Below are 20,200 nucleotides of genomic sequence, written 5' to 3'. Positions count from 1 at the left end.
ATAGAAGCTATGTGAAAGTGGTGTCTGTCTCTCAAGATATTTGATTGTTCTGCACTCACCCTTCTGATGATGATGATGTCAGATGATAAAATGGCCTGGGAGAGGAGAGGAAGCTCAAGCGGGCGCGGGGCGGGAGGGAAGACCCCAGCGCCCTGAAGCAGCCTTGGGTGACCACTGACGTTCCGATGCACCAGAAGGAAGAGCATCTCCTTCCAGACTAGTTGATGGCCAGGAAACTGAGACCACAGAAAGTGAAAATGTGGATAAAGTAGGACTACTGAAATCTTACGTTTGGCATGACTGACATACTTGTATTACTTCTTTAAAAAAATTTTTTAATACAAAATTTCTAATTTAGCAAGCCAAATTTAGAAATGTCATAGAATTAGTTATGTCTACTAGAGAGTAAAAATGAATCAAAAATTTTTTCATGAAAAATGTCCAACATCACAAATAAGGAGGTAATACAATACTGGCCCATCCCCCCCACCATGTACCCACCCAGCATTGGCAATGGCCAATTTTCGTTTATCTTTTTGTTGAGAGATGAAAGTGAAATTCTCAGGTACAAAAAGAATACAAATGCTATGTCCTAGCTTCAAGAGAGGGAGTACCATACTTCTCTATTGTACGAATTTCCTTTATAGCACACTTTTCTTTCTATTCCCTCAGTTAGTACCCAAATTCTGTTGGTGGCCATGGAAATGTCTCTTATGATGGCCTCAAATAGAATAATTTCTTTATTTTTCTCTCTGCCTCCCAATAAGAAAATTGCAACTCAAGTCCACAGACCTCTAGGGATTCCACAGATCTGCTTTAGCCAGTTTGTGAAATCCCAGAAAATGTATGCAAATCTTTTTACATTTTTTTTTTATATAGGAACGTTCCGAAGCATCTCTCAGATTTTAATATGAGCCTATTACTTAGAAAATGTTAAGAACTTTTACCTCTGCCATATCTCAAAAACATAGCAAACAGTCTTTCTTACTTCCATTCCTTAGCCGATTCTTCATATCAAAATCCTGCACCTGTCACCACCTCCAGGATGCCTTCCCTGACCATGTCACCTATAACTGATTTCCCTCATGCTCTCCCGCAGAACTGAAAATGGGCCACTTTTGTATTCATTACATTCTGTTGAGACCCCATTCACCTGACAAATATTTATTAGGCATCTACTATGTGCAAGTCACTATACTAATTGAGGTGTGCTTTGTTCCCTGCCGCACTGCTAGAAGATGGCAAGGGACATCACAGTATCCAGTGTATATCTTGCACCCAAGGACATACTGCATTTGTAGCCCCATTGAATAGAAACAAAAATGTGCAGTGACACATTAGCAGGCTGGCATCCAGCTCAAGAAGAACATGTAAAATCAGGCTCATGATTTTTGTTTGTTTGTTTGTTTCCCCTTTTAAATGCAAAAGGCAGAGTTCCACAGAAAAAGGAAATGTCGATTTGATTGATTACCCTGGGCGTGGTGAAGAAGATGCCCAAGCAAAGCTTCCCTTCCCTACCCCAATATACTGTTGCACTGGCAAATTATTTCCGAATCACACACTATGTATGCTGATCTCCACCGCCCTTTTAGTAGCATCTTAAATACACCAGTGTCTATGCAAGCCCTATAGTAGGGTCCCCACAAAAAACCACGCCTGGAAAACAGCTCAACATGAAGTTCTCTCCCTCCTACTTGGAATCGGGAGCATCAGCTTCATACACAAAAGGGCAAAAGAGCAATTACTAAATATATTAATTTTTCAATATTGGGCACGTGCATTTTTTTTTTAAGTACACAGGGCTCTGATGATTACTGAGTTGTTTACAATAGGGGTTGACGATTATCACGCTAAGGACCTGGCAGAACGTAGTTAAACCCTATTGTTACAGAAGCAAGAGGGTGTGCATGGGGGCTGGGGGGCGATGTGTCCCCATTTTAGCACAAACTTCTAAGCTAAATTCCATCCCTCCTTCTGATAGATGCTATTTTGATGGGGGCTGGTTTTGCAAAACTCTTTTAACAGTTAAGCAGCACCCTGTTTCGGTGAAAAGATCTGGGGACTCCAGCATTGGCATCTTGGACTTAATCCGTCTGATTTTCGATTATCTCATAAACCCAATGGGATCATCTCCGTGGAAGTAGGTGTTTGCAAGAATCAAAGCAGAAAAGACGCGCTCAAGCGTCACGTTGTTGTCAGCCCAGGTACTGCGTTGCTGTGCTCCGGGCCGGCCAGGTGCACTCGCCTCGGCGGCGTCCTCTGCCACACAGGACGGGCCACGCCGGGAAAGACAGAGAAGAGCCTGGGAAGAAGGCAGGAAGGTCACCCCATCCCCAGGCCGGGCGGGAGCCGCAGAGCCTCACTTCCCGAGCACGTTCGGGCGGGGCGTTCCCAGGCCACCGGGCAGGGAGGCGACACTCCCCCGGCTCAGCTCCGCGCCCCCCGCCCCTCCGAGGCCGTCAGCGGTCCCGGCCTGGGGGCGCCGCGGGCCTTGGTCCCTGGACCGCCGGAGCGCAAGCGCCGCCTCCGGAGAGGTGAGGGCGGGTCGGGGAGGCGGGGAGGGCGATGGGGGCGGGGAATCGCGCGCCCGAAGCCGCGGGCGGTCACCCAGCTGCTGTCGTCGCGCCCGCACGGAGGCCCCCGAGCCCTGGCAACAGCGCTTCCCGCGCGGGCCGCGAGCGGGGGAGGGCGGGCAAAGCCTAGCCCCGGGCCGCGGCGGGAGGACCGGGCGGAGGGGCCAGCCCCGAGCTCCGCTCGCCGAGCCGCGGCCCGGGAGGCCTCCGGGGCCCTCGCTGTAACTTATCTTTGGAAGCCCCGGCACGGCGGGCGCGCGCTCCCACTCGGGCACGCGCGTCCCGGCGCCCCGCTCCCCGGCGCGCGCTCCGTCTGTTTTGCCCGATTGCTTTCGCTCTCACACTCTAAAATAGGTCAAGGGGTGGAAGTTACACCTGGTACGGCCCCCGGCTCTTATGCAAAAGCAGCTCTTCCTCCCGGGCTCCGGGAGAGCGTTGGCAACTATTCGGTTCCGTAGAGTCTCCCGCCCCCATACCGTGCAGACAGCCCCGGCGACCGTGGTGCTGACAATGGTCTGCAGAGGGGAGCGGCGGGCCTCATTCCCACCCTAGTTTTGCCTGCCCTGCGCCCGCCCTCCCCCAGCACCCAGGGAGGAGGGGGCGCGACAGGTCGCTTCGCGCGCTCGGGTCCCCGCGCCCGGGGTCTGACCGCCTAGGTGAGTTCGTGCTCTTCTCTGTCATTCCAGTCGCCGAGAGTGACCTGTTTACCTTGAAAACTTAGACGTGATCAAAACAGGCGAGCCTGCCATGCCTTAGGGGATTGCGGGATGTGTTTCAGATGTTAACACCGGATAAATCAGAACTTAAGAGCTGCAGGGGACATGTTTAGTGTCTTAAAGGTGAAAATGAATTTGTATTTTCATAGAATACACGTGTATCTCTCCCTTTAGAAGCTACCACTTGGGAATTGATTTTTAACTAGCAGGAGGCAGTGAACTAAGTTAAAACCAGAAAGTTTGTCAATATTTTTTAGGTGATCTGAAAGAACTTATTGAAATAGTCAAAAGCTGACGACAAAAAATACAGTTTAAGAAGTAATCTCAAAACGAGATGGTAGGATTTGCATGATATTTGCCATAGGTGTATCTCATGGTATTACCTGGGTTCTTTGTGGTAATATCGTTAAGCATACAAACGCTTTATGCAGAAAGAGGCTAAGGCTGTAAACATCTACGGGCAAAGCTTTCTATCAGTTGGTATGCGTGAATCTTAAATGTATATTGAACATTTCGTGTGGACAAAGAGCTAGAAAATATCTGTATCGTTTTGAGGTTTAGGTTATTAACAATTTTACGTGCAACGATTGACATTTAACTCTTCCTTTCAGCGGTTACATGTAATATCAGTCATGGGACTGATTAGCATATGGAATCCTTGACACTACTGGCTAATGAATGGTTAATTTGGTCTGAAGTTTAGAGAAGGGATAGGACTAGGTTTTTCTGTCCTTGATGCCTGAATGAAAATGCAGTGTAAAGGACTCTCCAGTGCTGGTGAAGGATCTTTAGGGGAGCTCAGAAGGGAGGATCATTTGAGAGGAATGAAAGTGACTCCCTGATGGCCACTGATTGCACGTAACTTCTAAAGGAGACCCTTGACAAGTTGGAAAGCATCTCCTCACTAAGGAAGCCGGTTGCTCCAGGGGCTACTGCTTTATTAATGCATTTGGTCAGATTTGAGAAGGGAGCTCTCTATAGGATCTTCTTTTAATTCGAAAGAAAGCCTATCTCTAGAAAGGTTCAATTGCTGTAATGATGTTCTTTGGAAATAATTTGTCCTTTTGTGTGTGTGTTAATATATCCAAATCACCAAGATAGTTCAAGGTTGTAATAAAGTTTTACTTAGCGGCAGGATATGAAATTGACAATACTATGCATGGTTAATTCTGTTTGCAAATGGGAGAGGCAGAGGTGCTTTCCCAATCAAGCTTCAGTCTCTGTTTATGTGGGTTTTCTAAAGCCAAATCTTACTGGGGGTTAAGAGGACACCAAAGAAGGTATTAATGCTTATAGTATTTTTGGCAGGTGGCTATGGGAATACTTATAGGCATGTCACTGTAAATAATTCTTATGCACCTTTAGAGAACTAATATCCAAAATTTGAAAAATATTATGATGAAAGCTCTATCCCTGCTTTGAAGAAGGCACAAAGGACCAGACCAGCTTGGCTATATACAGGACCTTAATGTTGAGAGAAACATGCAACTAAGTCTTTGTGTTTACTGCACAGTGATGTTCTGATGTGTATTTTAAATAGAAATTGAGTCAAGCTCTCATTGTGATTTAGCTCTTGGTATGATGCATTGTTGAAGCTGTCAGCCCTGGTCTGGGCAATCTTACCTTTCTACTTACAGGTAAATAAGAAAGCACTCTGAGAAAACTGGCATGAAAGTATTAATATGCTGCAGGAATTTATTTAAGAACAGATTGGGGGTGCCTGGGTGGCTCAGTCAGTTAAGCTGCCGACTCTTAAGTTTCTGTTCAGGTCATGATCTCACGGTTATGAGATCGAGCCCTGGGTAGGGCTCCACACTCAGCAAGGAGTCTGCTTGAAGATTCTCTCCCTCTGTCCCTCCCCTTACTCACAGTCTCTCTAAATCAATCAATCAATCAATCTTAAAAAGAAAAAAAAGGAACAGACTGAAGAAATAAAAATGGAGCCTATTTCTGGTCTTGTTTGGTCCCTGGAAGGTCTGCAAGTTATACATGGCCTACTGTATGTCCTTCAGCTTTTGTGATTTTCTTCTCTTGATGTCATAAGAGAGTACATAGTCTCAAGCCCCTAGCTGAGAGGTATCCAGGAGTTGACATCATTCACTTTGGATACTTACTCCCCATCCAGGCAAACTTCTAACCACTAAAGAGAAGGAATTTAGAGTCTGCACTGGGTCACCTGGAGTGAATCCCATCTCTGAGCCATTTCCTCACCAGTGAAGTGGCCATCATGAGACTTCCCTATGTGGCTGTGAGAAGCACATGGAATAATCTGTCTCTAACACCCGGTATGGTGTCAGCCCATTGTGAGCAGTCGTACAAGGAGAAATGTGTTGAGTTAAATGTCATCTCCTGGGGGCTATGGAGGGGTTGCTGTGTAGTTGACGGTGGCACTGAATGTTCGGGTAAATGGGTCATTCTCCTGTCCTCGTACACTTAGTATGCTCTCAGAGTATACACTAGAGTATACACTAGACTCCAAGGAGTTAGTGTCCCTTGGGAGCTAGAGGCTCACCCCGTCAAACTTGCATATCCTCCACCCGAGGCAGGCCTTTGGCTTATCGAGGGTTAAAGAAGTTACCTGTGGTGGGTTTTTTTTTGGAAATGATGAGATGGTAAGGGGAGGGAGAGATGACTGAGTGAAATTCTGAAATAGAATTTAAACATGTAATTGGCTTGTTTCTGTTAAAGCCATTAGAAGTATGGCCCTCATAAAATGATAACAATTCCTAGTTTCCCCAGGGGCAGTTATGTATTTTGCAATGGGGTATCTGGACTTTGGGGATGAGGCAGCAATAACATTCCCTCAGCTTCTCAATCATTCAGCATTGCCTAGGCACCTAAGGCACCACGCTAAGCCTTCAGGAAGCAATAGCAAGAAACACAGACCTAGCGCCCGTGGAACACATGCCTGCTGGTCATACAGAGGCGAACCTGTAATTATCCTTGTGCTCAGTGCGAGGCAGGAAAAACATCAAGGGCAGAAACAGGGAATGTGACTGAAGATGGGAGGGATGTCAGGAATGCTTGCTTGCAGTAGTGGTGTTGGGATTGTGAAGGAAGGTCCTTTCTCAGGGGAAGAAAGAGCCTTTAATATGTGAGGAACAGCCCCTGCAGAGACTCTGCACAGGCAGGTGCTGTAGGGGCAGGCCGGGGAGAGGGCGTGTATCTTTGAAGAAGGGGCAATGTTGTGAATGAGGCTGGAACCTTAGGCCTCTGCTGTGAGACACATTTTCTTTTCTAGCAAGGTTTACAGTCTCGGTAGAACTCTTAATTGTTCTGTGTAAACATCTTACCTTAGGCTTTCAGACTACTCTACTGAATTATAAAAAGGAGATTTACAATCATTTTTTTAAGCTGATCAGAACCAAACCTAATTGACTAGTTTGTCAGCTCTTTGCATTACTAAGCATCTGACTTTAAAACCATTGGGATTCATTTCTTTTTTAAAAATCTAATAGATTTCTGTTTAACATACCTATTTTACATATTTCCAGCCATCCTATTTACGTATATACGAATTTATTTGTCCTATATGTGTATACGGGAGAGCTGGAAATATACAAAATCTGTGTATCGATCCAGTTTGAATCTGTATATCTGTTCAAGAGCTGTCACGACTGATTGGCTCGCATTTCGCCCATGGGACGCCCTCCTAGTGTGCATGTGAGAAGCCTGCGCCCGGCTCTGAGAAGCTGCGACGTGGGCCTGCCGGGCGGTAGCAGTGTGCATCTTGGTGGATTGCTCTCCAACACTATCCGGGCAAGCTCAGCGAAGAATTTGGCATCGGATCTCTTCACCATATGCATGGCTTTATTCACTGTTATTCCCTGTTCCCTTTTTTCCTTCTTTTTCCTTCTTCTCTCCCTCCTTTGTCATTTTTTCCTTCCTATTTCTTTTTCTCTCTCTCTAGGAGCCCCCATCATTATTTCTTAGCCTTTATAATTACGCTCTGGCTTTAACCTCAGGCCCTACAGTGTTGGCTTCATCTGGGTAGTTCTGGATGGTATGGCCCTTGACCTTCTTCCTGTTCTTCATGGATAACCGTAGGTGTCAGATGGACACAAACTTTTTCCTTCTTGCACTTCTCCCCAGGCAGCAGACCTGCTGCCTTGTGCCCTGAATGCCCTCATCTCTCCCTTCTTCCCTGGATCAGGGAGGCCGCGGATAACAGAAACTATCGTAGCTCCTGGAAGCAGAAAGAGGTTTCATATGGGAAGAAGGCGCTCACAATAATGTTGGAAGAAAAGGCTGTCACTGAAAGGAGAGAAGAGGATCCAGGCTGAGCTCTAGGTGACACCCAGGCAGCACAGCTGAACTGGGCCCCTTGGGCTGCTGCCATCATTGCCATGGTGTGGAGGCTGGGAATCAGGGCCACCACAGGAGCTGCTGACAATCAAGAGCGCAGTGATCAGAGAAGCTGCTCCAAAGTGCCATCCAGCCAGGGAGCCAGTGACTGAACATAGCTGCCAACAACGAAAACAAACTAGCAGACATCTCTTTTTTATATACCCTCTCCCTCCCTTCTCACCCAGGTCATCTCAATGAGAGCTTGATCTGTGCCCAGAACCCTAGCTGCAAGGAACTCTGGGAAATGTAGTTTACACCTTTCCAGCCTCCGGGATGGAGGAATGCACCCTTGAAGTAGATGGGAAAGAATGCGGAGTGACACCCCCATCACGTCCTACATATATCTAAAACATATTTCATCAGAGCCTTAGCTAGCATATTTCATTTAAAGCAGGTAGATGATATATTGTAAGAATCCAAAAAGGATCCAGTTGCTAACCAATTTCCATTTCAAACAGATGGATATTATAGTCATTGCAGTCGAAATTGCTGGAAAAAGCATCAAGCAAATAAATAACTAAAAATTACCAAGCACCTACCTCTGCATGTGGTTGTGTTTGAATGTGAAATAATTTACCTTTGTTTCGATTTAGTAATCCAAGTCAAATACCAGGAGAATTGATTTCTGAAAAAGTCCTCCCCACCAAAGTCCCAGATAGCCGACGTTTAATGCATAGCAATACAAAGGAAGAAGGCAGTGTCTGATAAAAGAGATAGCTCCTGGCAGGCTGGCTCTTTCAGTAGATGTTATCTATGTATCTGTGTTTCTACTGAAATCTTTCTTTAATCTATAATGTGAATGGTGCTTTTTTTCTTTTTTTAAGGATTACAAAGATAGAAATGACCTGTTAATTAGGGATTAAAATAGGAGTATGGACTCTAATCACTTACTTCATACCCTGGTGCTTGTCAGATTCTGTTTTTGCAAGCTGCTAAGTAAATATGATTGCATCTCTACTATCGTTACGTAATAAATTATCATTTATCGGCAGTCAGAAATTCCATTAGTGCCTCTAGGAATGCATCTTGATTACTGAATGAAGTCATTTTATATTTGCCTCTGATATTTAGAGCTAGAAAATGAGAGCAGAGTAGCTAGAACAAATGGAGTAACTTAGTGAATTTGTCAGTCTATGACATATATCTATTTTTAATTGAGTTTTCTGTCTCAAAAGGCGACACTCCGTTCAGATATCTTCTGTGGTAGGTGATGAAAGCCTTTAAATGCAGATTTACAAATGCTGCCTGGGGTAAACCACCCTATAATAGGAATGTGTTCTTTCAAGTCCAGTGGTGACACCAAAACTTCAGCCACTTCACCCCAAGCTACCAGAATTGAACATAGTGCTTTTGCAGCTTCAAGACAAATCCACTGTCTTCCATCCTGAGCCCCCTCCTAAGCCCCACTTACCGTGTATTCTCAGGAGGGAACTGTTGGAATCTAATATTACACTATTACTTGATTAATTGTAAGGGAAAATAAATAGTATTAATCCATGTTACAGTAACACATGATGATCTCTGATTCCCCCTTCCCACAGTTTTTCTCTTTCATTCATATTTTAGTAACCATTCACGAGAAAAACCTGGATTTCCTTCCCACTGGGTTATAAGGGGGATGAGTTCTTATCTTTGGCTATATGGAGCTTATTTGCAGATTAAGTTGTAGGACACACTCCTTTTATGGATTGAAAATCAAAATCTCTCAATTTTCCAAGTGTGCTATAAGGTAGAAGAACATCCAAATCTGAGCTCACTCCTGGGGAGATCGTTGACGGGCTAAACTGAAGCAGGAGGTGGGTAGAGAAAGCATGGCTTTTTGGCTTATTTTTTAACGCAAAATTTGAGGACAATCAAGCAAGACTAGTATTTGAACATCACTGAATGATTGTTTTAGTCACCTACTCAAGATGTGGATGGTAAGAACCTCTTCTGTACCAGGACTGGTGCTGGGTGCTAAACGGCTCTGCCTCTGAGAGACTGATACTCTGGGGGAGACAGTAATAAAGGCTTATGGTGGGTAAGTCAGATACATTTCTGACTTCAAGGAATATCTACTGATATTTTTAACAACAGCAAAACAACAAAAAGGCAGCCAAGACTGGTAAAAAAAAATGTCAACTGTCTTGGACTGGGCTTTTTATCTGCTCCCTTTAACCTACAGAAACTGAAGTGAGCTTGTCACAAGTCAGAGGGTTTTAGCATTTAAAGAAATAATGAGTTTGTAAGAAAAGAGGACTGCTTTTGGATCTTTAGTTAACATTCAGAAACTAGTCTGTTATCTTAATTTTTTTTTAAAGATTTTATTTATTTATTCGACAGAGATAGAGACAGCCAGCGAGAGAGGGAACACAAGCAGGGGGAGTGGGAGAGGAAGAAGCAGGCTCATAGAGGAGGAGCCTGATGTGGGGCTCGATCCCATAACGCCAGGATCATGCCCTGAGCCAAAGGCAGACGCTTAACCGCTGTGCCACCCAGGCGCCCCTGTTATCTTAATTTTTTAAAAAGATTTTATTAATTTAAGAGAGAGAATGCACGAGAAAGCATGAGCAGGGAAGAGGGAGAAGCAGACTCCCCATTGAGCAGGGAGTCTGGATGTGGATGCAGGGCTCCATCCCAGGACCCTGGGATCATGACCTGAGCTGAAGGCATCCGCTTAACCAGTTGAGCCACCTACGCTCTCCAGAAGGTAGTCTGTTATCTTTAAAAAATGTTAAGGTGGCAGCAAGGAAAGGGGGACCTCAGTCCTATCCAGTACTTCCATCCTATGACCACAAGAAATGGAATTCAATCCCCAAAATGGGCTTGGAAGTAGATTTTCTCCCAGGGCCTCTGGATGACAGCTCGGCCTGGCCACTATCTTGATTTTAGCTTTGTCATATCCTAAGCAGGAAACTCAGCCATGTTGTTCCACACTTTGGACCTACAGAACTGTGAGCTAATAAATGGGTATCATTTTAAGTTTAAAACAAAAAACAAAAAACTAGAACCCATAACATACTATAGGACATCGAATTTATAATTAGAGTAACTTGAGAAAATGGAGGCACATTCTGAATGTTAAGACATCTGCAAATAGAAAATGTCAATGCAATGATTTATGCAATTATGAAACAGATCGAGGGTGACCAGAATGATGTGTTGTTCAATCTGGGATACTTTTAAAAGTGAAAGGGGCACTATTAATGATTGCCCCAGGAAAAGAGGCAGAAATGGGGACTGAGGCCAGCAAACCAGGATTTATGGTCACCCAAGATTAAGGTGCTGATTTATTAGCTGCAATATTGATTTCTTGAGAACTGCAGTAAGTATATACATAAAACTTAGATTTAAACCATTTGAAGTATACAGTTCAGTAGCATTAAATATATTCATACTGTTGTGCAGCCATCATCATTCAACTCCAGAATTTTTATCATCTTGCCTTGCTGAAACTACCTATTAAACAGTAAGTCCCCGTTCAGCTCTCCCCTTCGCTCCTGGCAACCACCCTTCTACTTCCTGTCTCTGAGTTTGACTACTCTAGGTACGTTACATTAGTGGAGTAATAAACTATCTGTCCTTTTGTGACTGGCTTATTTCACTTAGCATTAATGTCCTCAGGTTTTATCCATGTTGTAGCTTGTATCAGTTTCCTTTCTTTTTAATGATGACTCTTTTTCCACCGTGTATATTTCCACATTTTGTTCATCTACTCATTCGTAGATGGACCTTGAGTTGCCTGCACCTTTGGCTATTGTGAATAACACCGCCTTGAACGTGGGTGTGCAAACATCTCTGTGAGCCCTTTCTTGCCATCCTTTTGGGCATATACCCACAATATTGGTTTTTAGATGAAGAAATTAAAGATAGAGGGAAAAGAACATTCTTTTCCTTTCCAGGATTTTTCTGGTCATACTTCTTCAGTACAATACTCTGTCAGACTGAAGTCTGGCTATGCCTCTACGGAATTCATCAGAAAAATCAGTCGTTCCAGATAATTTAAAGCGACAGCCTGCTGAAAAAAATACCCTGGGGTTCAAATTCCATCTGCACATAAGAAAAGAAGCTAGTTTTTCGTCTCTGCTACCACGATGCATTGATCACGGATGTTTCTAAGTGAAAAGGGCTGGCATTTAGAACATCAGAATCTGAGTCAAGCGAATGACCTTCAGCAGCATAAAGAACCAGGAAATCAACAGCACGGACTGAACAACAGGAGGCTCCAGGTGACCTAGAACATCTTTGTAACACAGGCGACCATGAACTTCCTGGAAACAGGCAACAGAACCAACTGCCATCTGTTGATTTGGAAGCTGAGATGAAAGACAGGCTACAGGGGAATGTGGACCTTCCAAATACTGAGAAAAATGTCTTTCTTTTGGCTGTAGAAGTAGATATGAGAAAGTCCATGTCAAGAGCATTGGTACATCTGATCTCAACTTAGATAATCCCTTCATGGAAATGGGAGCATCAAAGTATAACTCTTCATCTGAAATTTTAAGCACTTTCATTTCCACCAGGGATTTATAGACCTGGAAAGGAATGTTGACAGGTCTGGAACAAATAAGGAATTGCCACATTTCCCTCCCTAAGTCTCTGTGGCAGATGTCAGCCCTCTCTGGAGTCAATAAAGAAACTAATTCATCTGTAACTGCAGCCTTGAGGGAACTTGATAAACTTTTGGTCATCAGTAAGAGCCAAGCTTCAGCAAATACACCTGCAGAGGTTAATCTGCCAATCAGAAATGGTAGCCGACAGCCCAACAGGTACTAAGGAGCTTTGAGAAAAACAGACCCGAAGTGCGTATCTTACAGCTTTCCAGAATGAACAGTGCCCACAATTCTGTTTTCACCAGGCTGCACCTGTATCCGTGGGGACTGAAATACTAACAGGCAAGTCCACATGAAAACCTGCACATGGATATTTATAATGTAAACGCCCCCCAAATTGCAAATAACCGACATGTCTTTCAGTAGGTGAACAGATAACCTGTGGTATATCCATACAATAGAATCATCTTCAATGATGAAAATATCTATTAAGCCATGAAAAGACATGAAGGAATCTTAAATATTGCTCAGTAAAAGAAACCAGTCTGAAAAGGCTAAATACTGTATATTTCCAAATATAGGACATTCTGGAAAGTGTAGTATGAGTCTGGATTGAGACAGTAAAAAGGCCAGAGACTGCCAGGTATTTGGGGGGGGGGGGTAGAAGATCAATAATGGGGGGACAGAGGACTTTCAGGGCAATGAAACTATTCTGAATGATACTGTAATTATGGACACGAGACATCTTATATTTGACAAAACCCACAGAACAGTACAAGAGTGAACCCTAATATAAACTACTGACATTTGTTAACAATAACAGTTTTAACCAATGCAAGATGTTGGTTAAAAATTGAATAAACCATGTCTTAAAAAAATGAATACACTACTTCACCTGGTGCTAGGGTAGAAGATGTAGAAAATGTCACCTGCAGGGGTCCGGGTGGTCATATGTCAAGTGCAGGGAACGGGGCTCCAAGTCAATGAAGCGAATATTGAGAGCGGTGCCTGTCTCTATTCCCAGCTGGAGCATCTAACCAGCTACTCTGTACCTTGGGTCCAGACTGTTCACCCAAGCTCTTAGCAGGTGCGGAAGACGCACGCAGTCAGACTTCTGAGCAAACTACTTCCTTTCCTTATCAGTTCAAGACTTGGATCTGGGTGCACAGAATCCACCCACACACCGGAAATCAGAGAAGATGCGGGTCCTGAAGCGGCCCAGCTGTTCCCAGGTCCCGCCCACTGCCTGCCCTCAAGTTTTCCCACTGCAGACCCTGCTGGGATTCTCCCTGCCGGCTCTCCTCTGCGGGAAGCTCTGGAGCCTTAGAAATGCAGACCTAGCTCTTTCTGGTTTTTCTTGCAAGGAATGCCGTCCCTCCTACAGAGCTCTGGCCAGGTGGGCTAGGCCATACAGCTCAGGAAAGCTATACAGACACACATGCACACCCAGATGTATGCAGGATATGTAGAAACCTGCAAGCAGAATGTTGAGCTGGATATATTTAGGTTTTTTGTGGTTTTTTTCCCCCACAGTAATTTATGATCTTTTGTCTGATAATCTGTCCTACTCGTGACAATCTGAGCCTTTTGAAACATACTAGCAGTCTGTGCATCCAGAAGCTTTTAATTCCCATTGAGATGATATATTCTGGCATAAAACTGATGGTTTTATGTGCAGCATACCACCTTACAATGGTCGTGAATCTTGAAAACGCAGAAACTACTAGAAATCCCACCACTTGTGCTGGCTCTCTGTGCTGTAGTCTAGGTAGGCCCTATTGACTCAGCTGTCCGCTTGTAAACTTTCAACCACACGGTTTGGTGTTTTGAATGATTCCTGGTGCTCTGGGTATTAGGATTCATCCGTGAAAACAGGACATCAAAGAATGCTTGGCCAATAAAACAATGGAGGAAAAACTATGTTTTGTTTTGACGCAGGAATTTTTATTGTAGGTGAATAGTCACCACGAAAGCATTTCTACAGGCTGTTGAACACTGTGCAACAGCTGCTTTAGAAAGCTGGGACCGAGTACCTCCGGTTTTCCTGGATCCGTTTATTTAAACTGGACCACAGAGTGGTTTGCTGGGCCTCTGGGCTTGTAGAATCGGTACATGTGGATTCTAGTCCGTAGTCCTCAAGAAGCTTATATCGTTTTCTTTAGTAGTTGGCTCTCAGGTGTTTATGAGTGGCACCAATGGCATTAGTTGGCACCTACTATGACATAGAACTTAAACCTCTTCCCACACAGCTGACGTCGGCCCCACCTGGGCATGCCGCTCTTCCCTCGGCCCTTGGGCCCCGCGCCCACCGCCTCTCTGCCTTGCTCAGCATTGGGGGTCCTGCACTTGGGCAGCGCGTTAGCTGGGTGAGGCTTCCTGCTTGCTGGTTGGCCAACGGCTTCAGGAAGGGTACATTCTGGGCCGTGTCCGTCCCAGAGCTGCCAGCAGAGTGGCCAGCCCGTGCAGTTTAACTGCAGTTTTCCTCAAAACCCTGATGTTGCTGTAAGAGCTAGTGTTCGAAGCCCACGGCAGGAAAACCGGAGGGACTGCCGAGACAGAGTGGTGTTCGAGAGCACACGGGCTGCAGCGGGTTGAGAGAGGGATGAAGGACAAGGAAGTAGGCAGGCCTGTGGACCCTCTTAGAAAGGAGGAAAAGGGGGATCTAAAGCTAGCGGGCGGATGCGGGGGCTGAGAATGGCTTGTACTGGTGTGTGGTTTTCTGTTCCTGTCTCAGGAGAGGAGAGGGGGTCGTTGGGGGAAGAGGCTGCAGATGGAGAGAAAGGATTGGCCAAGGGCCAGGAAAGATGAGGTCAACAGAGATGCCAGCCTTTGACAGGCATCTGACAGTCCTGGGGAGGAAAAGGGATGTACGAGACCTGGAGTGGCGAGGAGGGAGACTGAAGGAATTTGCATTTTCTTAGCAAAGCAGGAGCAGAGTTAGCCTGATAAAGCGCTGTTTGGTCAACATCTCAGGCTTTCTGGGGAAATCGAATTAGGTTCCCAATGCAAACAATACAACTTTAAGCTTTGGTTTTATATCTCTTTGCCCATTTTTGGCTCTGGTTTTCTCACACATGAGTGCTGCTGCATCTCATTTTCTAACGGTTTAGGAGGCCATAAAACAGAGATCGGCTGACTGAAGCAGACTATTGGCCTTTCTGAGGAAAAAGCTGTTAAAAAACTTCAGTCGTTACTGTCATCTTCATAATTTATGTTCTTTAAAAACTATTTTTCTAAAATACCGTATTTCAACTTTTTTTCTTAACATTTCACGTTTTAACATCACGGGAATTGGGGTACATCTTACAGTTTTATGGCATAGCATCAACTTTCTTGGCACAATAATTGCGCATGTTACAAAATAGACCATGTCTTAGGATGGGCAACCAGAACAGAAGAGCACAGACCGGCTTAGACAGTTGATATTTATTTTCTCTCAGTTCTGGAGGCTGGAAGTTCCAGATGAAGGTGACAGCCAATCGGGTTTCTGGGAAGAGCTCTCTTCCTGGCTTGCAGATGGCCACCTTCTTGCGGGGCCCTCACATGACCTTTCCTCTGTGTGCAGGCGGAGAGAGAGTTCCCCCGTGTCCTTGCTTGGATTTGTTTTTTTAAGTAGGCTCCACACCCAATGCGGGGCTTGAATTCATGACCTCAAGGTTAAGAGGTGCATGCTTTACTGAGCAGGCCAGGTGCCCCTCTGGTGTCTTTTCTTCTAAGGGCATTATTAAGGACCCCACCCTTATGACTTCTTTTAACCTTATAAGCCCCAGGTTCAAATACAGCCATATTGGGAGTTAGAACTTCAACATATGGATTTGGGGGGAGACACACACATTCAGGCCATGAAGATGGCGTCCTAGATTCCATTAAGTTCTGGAAGGTCATCACCAACAAATACCTTCATCAGCCATAGGAGCTTCAGGTTGAATCTTTGGTCTTATTTATTTTTGATTTTTAATTTAGAATCAGAACTCTTGTATTTGTTTTTTTAAAGGAGATTATGATGAAGCCCTGTGAAGTTTAAAGAATGGTATTTATAATTTGAAATTAGAAATAATAGGCTGTGTATCCTTATAGGCTTATCTCTGAAGAGATAACACAGTTATGAAATGGGGTATGAAAACTGAAAAAAATTCAACTTTCCAAAACAGTCTGGTTTATTCTGGGCACAGATTTAATAACTCCCGCTGCTAGAAGAAGTACAATTTACTGCCACAGCAAAGCTTAAAATGTCAAACATATTCTTACAAAATACAATGCAAGCTCCCTGCAAATTAGACCATTCTTTTAGCTGGCGTATTTCCTACATCCATGCAGCTTTCGTAATTGTGGCACTTAGAATGGAAAGCCTGTGTGTGGGATGCAAGCATTTGAACCCCACCACTGCACCAGTTGTCGTAGGTAGTAAGCAGGTATGGGTTGCTGCGGACCATGGAAGGAACTGCAAGAGCCAAGCTTTTAGGAGCTCAGTATAAAGGAAACAGAATTGGCACCGAAGTGAACACAGCAAGGAGATGGTGTCAGGGAGCTCGGGTTACAAAGCACAAGGCTGCCAATCAGAAGGCCAGGACCCAGGGATTTGGCAGGAGGTCCCAGGGGCTGCCAGCCTTTTCCAGCATCCAGCTCAGGGATGGACTCAGAACCCAGAAGGCATGAGAGTGGGCAGTACAGATGTCACCAAATTGGTTGATCCAAAACTGACCCCTCTGATGACCCAAAAGTCTTTTCTTCCTATTTTAGGTAGGATTTCAAGAGATGTCATTGCCTGATTTCTGTTAGGCTGAGTAAAAGACAGAGTGAAAAGTGCCACCAGCAGGGGAGGACAGAAAAGGTGAAGAAGTACTCAAAACCTCATGGCACTTGGTGTAGACACAGACACTCTATTAAGCCCTGGAGAGCATCACTCTTGTCTAATACTTTGTCAGACTTGGCTCCTATGTTACCAGTTTTAAAATAGGTCATTTACAGGCTATTTAGAAAGACATCAAAAGTATGTGTATTATGTTTGAAAGATTTCCGTAAGTCATTAAAATAAATACCTTGATCAACCTCAGCTATTTTTAATTTTAAATTATGTGGCATAGGTTTTTTATTAAAATTCATCTAAATTGGAGCCCAGCACATATTGATTTGGCATAGGACTTCTCAGACTCATACAGGAGACGGATGGCACATGCTAATCCCATCCACCGCCGTCCCAGAGTAGGAACAAAATGGGGCAGAAGCTCAGAGTGACCCTGGCTTCTGGGACATTCGATCAGGGGAGTCAGGCCCTCGGAGATGAACTGAGCCTGTTTGTTCAGAAGTTGGGCACAGTGGGGAGGTGCACGGTGGAGGGCTCAAAGCTTCATTTCCCCAAATCACAGGAGCAAGAAATAGAGGTCACAATATGTTCATGACCTTGTTTCCATTTTACAGTGTCCCTTTCGATTTTGTTATGAGAATATAATCCTATGATATGAAGGCATTTTAGGATCACGTAACATTCCTCGTCAGTACGAACACCAATGGTTGATACTCCAGATGTATGGGGGGTATAAGTCATAAAATTCTAGGTAGTGTGAACATGAACTTTTTTATAGTACCTGAAAAATTGGATTGAGAAGCAGGAATGTTCTGTGGGTTCCATGTTCAAACACTGGTTCCCTCTAGGATTCTGTGTAAACCCTTTCCTGTATTTGTTTTCTCTCTGAAATGATCATCTAAAGATACGTGCAGTGCCCTGAAGTCTTTGATCAGTTAAATTAAATACTAGTATCTTGGGCCCAAGCATATGTAAAAAACCACCCAAAGTCTCAGAACAAATGTAATCCGTAATGGGATGGGGCAGAGGCAGAGCTCGGTCTTGACCTCAGGACGTTGGGGCTTCAAAGTCACGTTCTGGACTCCTGCTCTCCCCTACCACTTGCATGCGGACTGAAGCTCATCAGACCACAGTGAGGTCACAGGGACAATGGTAATGATGACGTGCTCACCCCAGAGGCTTTTCCTGTGGTAGAATTGACATTAAAATGACTTTCTCCTATTAGCATTTGACCCATGTAGATTATTTTAAACTTTTCTTCACTAATGCACGATACCCAAGTGTATTCCTTTCTAATGAAAGCTGCCCTTAAACATCGGTAATTTCCAGGGAAGGCAAAGCCTCCCGAGTTTTCCACTTTTCTTGTTAATTAAGTATAGAAGCTGTCACTCTCCTAGGAGAATTACAATCACTAATCCACTTAGAATGCCAGCAGAGCATAACATAGTTTTCAGAACACAGTCTTAATTCCAAAAAGTGATTGTCAATATGAAAGTAGTAACTGGGACGAAGCAATGAACGAGTTTTGAATTTGTTGGAAAGCATTGTCACAAGTCGTTGTATAGGCTGAAGGACCTTATAATACAGCTTCTAAAAAAAGACAGGGGATAACGATGAATTTCTACTTTAAATGAGATGCTCCCCAAATCACAAAAGACATACACACACTAACAGACTATAAAGGTCTGCAGAGATAGGTGACTGTCCTGGGACGCTGCGTGTTTGATGAAGATGAGGGTGGGAAGGGGACCACAATGGGCACTTCCCTGATTTCTGTTCCTTTAATCTAGAAAGCCACAGGCTTGCTCTTTGGAATTTTCCTTTCATAAGCATTAGTTGTTTAGCAATTTCTGATTTATTTGTCATAGAGAGCTACTATAGCTTCTAATTAACTACCAAAATCTCTTCATGTGCTCTACTCCAAGGTGTGAATTTTGATGGAATGCAATCAGATTAAGAGGAATCTCAGACAGTGACATTTCGAGGTGTGAACTGAGGGCCACATGTTGCCTCAATGTTCAGCTGCGCCCTCTGGGAGGGACCAGTCCTCAGGATGGTGAGGACAGGCAGCCCAAAAAGTATGACCCCAGTGCGCACGGGGGACACCAGACGTGCATTTTCCAGTTTAACAATGCCTGTTGATTACTACAAGAGTGGAGGCATGATGGATATACGCCATGCCCTTTATGAACTCCGCTGGCCTCACCTGACCAGTGTCCACATAGTCAGCATGCATGCACGCTCCTACCTAATGAAAACCAAAGTCCCTCCCCTCTGGATTATAGCTGGATTTCCACCTGGGCTCTCTCTATATATAGAAAGAGAGAATTATTTGATATCCTAGGCTCCTTCTTTGATACTAAGACTCCCTTACCTTTAGTTCTTTCCTGGTGATAATTCCAGTACTACTTGGTTTTCTTACCTATATATGCTCTCTGTGTGTGTGTATACGTATACATATACATATATATACACGCATGCTATATTTTACTTCTGTGAATAAAATTGTATGAAAACACCAAAAAACAAATTTACTGTTAACTTTTGTAGACATCTGTTATTAGTAAGCAGACTAGTCTGTTCTTTCACGGTCCTTGAACTTTGGGTTCTCAGATCTGTTTTTTATGTAATCCTGTTTGTAATCTGTCCTCACTTTTTATTTCTAAAGTAGCATTTGATTGATTTTTCTATTATACTGTACTCTCACTCACCCACAACTGTCAAGAGAGCATGTCGATGGCAGTCCGCTGAGCTGAGCACTGTACCGTTATCCCAAAGTGCACTCGTGGATCTGGCCCCGTGAGCGTGAGCTCCACTCTTCACATCCTGCCTGGTGCCTCCTGAAACCTTTACATGTCATTTAAATAGAAGAGTTGGCTGCCCCGACCTAGTCTTTTTTGAGCTTTGCAATGTATTCCAACGTGTTAGACATTGAATGCAGCTGTCAATATTAATGCTACCCCCCAGACTTGGATCTTTAAAATATCTGGCCAAGTTTAGAAGGTATTTGCTACAGAAAAATGATAACCCCATCTGGAACACAAACTAGAAATTGGCACCAAAGCTTTTTATTAGACTGCTTCCTCTCTGTCACTGCACCCTCATCCCGGCTCAGACCATGCGGGGTCATGTGTGTGGGGACGGACAGAAGAGGAAGTTCAAGTCTGGCAAGGGCCATCATGCTTGACACTCGGGGGACGTTACAGCACATTTCTCTGTGAAAATCAG

The 20,200-nt window shown here is 44.4% G+C and overlaps 1 protein-coding gene across 4 annotated transcripts in view; it reads left to right on the top strand.

Moving 5' to 3' along the window:
- Nucleotides 1–2,436: 2,436 nt before the first annotated feature.
- The window catches only part of TRMT9B (tRNA methyltransferase 9B (putative)), a 56,992-nt gene continuing 39,228 nt past the window's right edge, over nt 2,437–20,200 (top strand). Inside the window, exons 1-2 of one of the 4 annotated variants that reach the window (XM_048226238.2) lie at nt 2,437–2,534; nt 3,260–3,412. The gene's annotated coding sequence lies outside the window, so the exon portion shown is untranslated. Of the gene's footprint in view, nt 2,535–2,619; nt 3,413–20,200 lie in introns of those variants that run through there. The other 3 variants (XM_057303358.1, XM_048226239.2, XM_044387562.3) reach the window with 3 other exon arrangements.

The sequence above is a fragment of the Ursus arctos genome, unplaced genomic scaffold (assembly GCF_023065955.2).
Source record: "Ursus arctos isolate Adak ecotype North America unplaced genomic scaffold, UrsArc2.0 scaffold_27, whole genome shotgun sequence".
Taxonomy (NCBI): Eukaryota; Metazoa; Chordata; class Mammalia; order Carnivora; family Ursidae; genus Ursus; species Ursus arctos.
The sequence above is the reverse complement of the archived record's forward strand: the minus strand, read 5'-3'. Positions and strand labels throughout refer to the sequence as shown.